The sequence below is a fragment of the Bos indicus genome, chromosome 6 (genome assembly GCF_029378745.1).
Source record: "Bos indicus isolate NIAB-ARS_2022 breed Sahiwal x Tharparkar chromosome 6, NIAB-ARS_B.indTharparkar_mat_pri_1.0, whole genome shotgun sequence".
Taxonomy (NCBI): domain Eukaryota; kingdom Metazoa; phylum Chordata; class Mammalia; order Artiodactyla; family Bovidae; genus Bos; species Bos indicus.
In genome coordinates, this window is record NC_091765.1 from 87579719 (window position 1) to 87583775 (window position 4057).

General features: G+C 44.4%; 1 pseudogene; it reads left to right on the forward strand.

Moving 5' to 3' along the window:
* Positions 1–267: 267 nt before the first annotated feature.
* On the forward strand, positions 268–2289 carry LOC109560560 (heat shock cognate 71 kDa protein pseudogene; annotated as a pseudogene).
* The last annotated feature ends 1768 nt before the right edge of the window (positions 2290–4057 follow it).

Genomic DNA, 4057 nt, shown 5'->3' on the forward strand with positions numbered 1-4057 from the left:
TCAAGTGTTAATTACCAAGCACTTCTGTATGTGGTGTTGATAAAACCTGTAGTCAATATGGCTCAGGAAGTCTCTGACATTCTTTGAGTCTACACTGACAATTCCTCTCAACTAAATCTCACGCTAATTCTTCTCCAATACTTATAATGCTGAAAAGTCAGCATCAGTTCTGACAAATCCAAACGCTGTTATCTCTTTTTGACATTGCTCAAAATCCATCCATTAAAGTACAGAGCCAGCTCATTGGATGCATTGGTAGCTTTCCAGATTGCTGCTTGCTCCTCCTGCAGAGCTGGGCCTATGTTTTTGCAACCATGTCTAAGGGACCTGCAGTTGGCATTGATCTTGGCACCACCGATTCTTGTGTGGGAGAACACAGAAAGGTGGAAATAATTGCCAATGATCAGGGGACTGAACCACCCCAAGCTATGTCATCTTTACTAACACCAGACGATTGATTGGTGATGCTGCAAAGAACCAAGTCGCAATGAATCCCACCAACACGGTTTTTGATGCCAAACAACTTACTGGATGAAGATTTGATGATGCTGTTGTCCAGTCTGTTATGAAACATTGGCCCTTCATGGTGGCAAATGATGCTGGCAGACCTAAGGTTTAAGTAGAATACAAAGGAGAGACAAAGAGTTTTTATCCAGAGGAGATGTCATCCATGGTCCTGAAAAGAGGAAAGAAATTGCAGAAGTCTGTCTTGGGAAGACTGTTACCAATGCTGTTGTCACAGTACCTGCCTACTTTAATGACTCTCAGCGTCAGGCTACCAAAGATGCTAGAACTATTGCTGGTCTCCGTGTACTTAGAATCATCAGTGAACCAACTGCTGCTGCTATTGCCTATGGCTTAGACAAAAATGTTGGAGCAGAGAGAAATGTGCTGATCTTTGATTTAGGTGGTGGCATTTTGATGTGTCAATCCTCACTATTGAGGATAGAATCTTTGGGGTTAAATCTATAGCTGGAGATACTTGTCTGGAGAAGACTTTGACAATGGCAGGGTCAACCATGTCCTTGCAGAGTTCAAGAGCAAACACAAGAAGGATATCAGTGAGAACAAGAGGGCTGTCTGTTGCCTCCGTACTGCTTCTGAGCTTGCTAAGCGCACTCTGTCTTCCAGAACCCAGGCCAGTATTGAGATTGATTCTCTCTATGAAGGAATCAACTTCTGATTTGAAGAATTGAATGTTGACTTGTTCCATGGCACCCGGGACCCTATGGAGAAGGCCCTTCAGGATGCCAAGCTGGACAAGTCTCAGATCCACGATATTGTCTTGGTGGGTGGCTCAACCCGCATCCCCAAGATTCAGAAACTTCTCCAGGACTTCTTCAGTGGGAAAGAACTGAATAAGAGCATCAACCCCGGTGAGGCTCTTGCATATGGTGCAGCTGTATGCTACATTCCAGGTAGCCATTTTGTCTGGAGACAAACCTGAAAATGTTTAAGACTTGCTGCTGTCGGATGTCACTCCCCTTTCCCTTGGAATTGAAACTGCTGGTGGAGTCATGAGTGTCCTCAAGCACAATATCACTATTCCTACCAAGCAGACGCAGACTTTCACCACCTACTCTGACAACCAGCCTGGTGTTCTCATTCAGGTTTATGAAGGTGAGTGAACCATGACCAAGGATAACAACTTGCTTGGCAAGTTTGAACTCACAGGCATACCTCCTGCCCCTGTAGTGTTTCTCAGATTGAAGTCACTTTTGATATTGATGCCAGTGGCATTCTCAATGTCTTTGCTATGGATAAGAGCACAGGATAAGAGAACAAGATTACCATCACTAATGACAAGGGCCGTTTGAGCAAGGATGACATTGAACAGATGGTTCAAGAAGCAGAAAAGTACAAAGCTGAAGACAAGAAGCAGCAGAATAAGGTGTCTTCAAAAAATTTGCTTGAATCCTATGCCTTAAACATGAAAGCTACTGTTGAGGATGAGAAACTTCAGGGCAAGATTAATGATGAGGACAAACAGAAGATTCTTTACAAGTGTAATTAAATAATCAACTGGCTGGATAAGAACCAGAGTGCAGGGAAGGAAGAATTTGAACACCAGCAGAAGGAGTTGGAAAAATTCTACAACCCCATCATTACCAAGCTGTACCAGAGCACAGGAGGCATGCCCAGGGGAATGCCAGGAGGAATGCCTGGGGGCTTCCTTGGTGATGGAGCTCCTCCATCAGGTAGTGCCTTCTCAGGGCCCACCATTGAAGAGGTTGATTAAGCCAGCCTAGCATAGATATAGCATTGTTCCACACAAAACATGGAAGGACCCAAATTTGTAACAAATCCTGTGGCAGTTACAAAGTTGAGCTGCTATAGTAAATAACTGGGCATTCTTGGTACTTGAACATGGAATGTGTGTGCACATGGAAAAAATTGCACTTTACAAGCTCTGTATTGCAAGAGAAAAAATTTAATGTCTCAAATAAAACTGTATTTAAAATTGAAAAAAAAAATAGGTACAGAGTCACCCTGCATTGGCTATGGGATTGTGTTAACTATATTCCAAAGCTTTAACTAACTCTGTTCTTCTTTCTTCAAGTTATGCTTTCTTCAAGTAAATGCTGGTCTCTGGCTCCTTATCAGGGTCAATGGGCTCTACTTGTGTAATCTGTTAAACTTTCCCTTGGTGTCCTTTAAGAAGCAGATACTAAGATGGGATTAAACATTTAAGGGCTGTCTTAGGAGAAAGTACCCATGTGAAAGGAAATAGGGAGGTACCCAGAGGAAGCTGGGGGATCCCTCTGACCACCTGGCCAGTCTAACCCAGAGTGAAGGAGAGAGGGAGAGAATGTTGGGTGGTTGTTTAATTACTCAGTTGTGTCCGACTCTTTTCGAAACTATGGACTGCAGCACGCCAGGCTTCCCTGTCCTTCACTATCTCCCAGAGTTTGCTCAAACTCGTGTCCATTGAGTCAACGATGCCATCCAACCATCTTATCCTCTGTTGCCCCTTCTCTTCCTGCCCTCAATCTTTCCCAGAATCAGGGTCTTTTCCAATGTGTCAGTTCTTCGCATCAGGTGGCCAAAGTATTGGAGCTTTAGCATCAGTCCTTCCAGTGAATATTCAGGGTTGATTTCCTTTAGGATTGACTGGGTCGATCTCCTTGCTGTTGGGTGGAGGGCCACACAGTTCCAGCAAAGCCATTAGGGAACCACCCCCCCCCCCCCGGATGAATTTGGCCAACTGAAGTCTCATGTCTCTCTGGAAAGGGACCTGCCTTAATGTCACTGCTGTACTTAGTATTCAGTCAGTGGCTGGAACAGCTGTGGTAATGGCATCCTGAAAGCAAATTCTGGATTTCTAAGCTGGGGCTCCTGGTCAGTTACATTTTCTGCTGTAGAAGGAAGGCAAAGCACATCTTCATGGCCCCCACACCTCATACAATTTTGCTTCAGTTATGATGGATAGACAAGAAAATGAAAAATGAAAGACAGCATGGCTAGAAAATAAAATATCTGAATAATACATAGAGCCCTTTCCCTCATTACTCAGAATTATCCCCACTAATCCTCTAAGGTTAATTCTAATTCTTCTCTGTCAAATGTTTCTACTGACTGCAGAACTGGAGTTAGAGGCTATCTTATAACTTTTCTGGGCTCTCCAGTTAAACTGTTAACCTACCCATTTACAAATGGTCACACAGGATTTGGCCAAGCAGAGCTACATTAGTAATGCTTGGGGGTAGAAAATTGGACCAATATAGTTACCTAATTCTCCGGAGAAGGCAATGGCCCCCACTCCAGTACTCTTGCCTGGGAAATCCCTTGGACGGAGGGGCCTGGTGGGCTGCAGTCCGTGGGGTCACTAGGAGTCGGACACGATTGAGAGACTTCACTTTCACTTTTCACTTTCACGCATTAGAGAAGGAAATGGCAACCCACTCCAGTGTTCTTGCCTGGAGAATCCCAGGGACGGGGGAGCCTGGTGGGCTGCCATCTATGGGGTCGCACAGAGTCGGACACGACTAAAGCGACTTAGCAGCAGCAGTTATCTAATTCTACTCTTTATTTCCAGAATATACAAAGATAAGCTTTT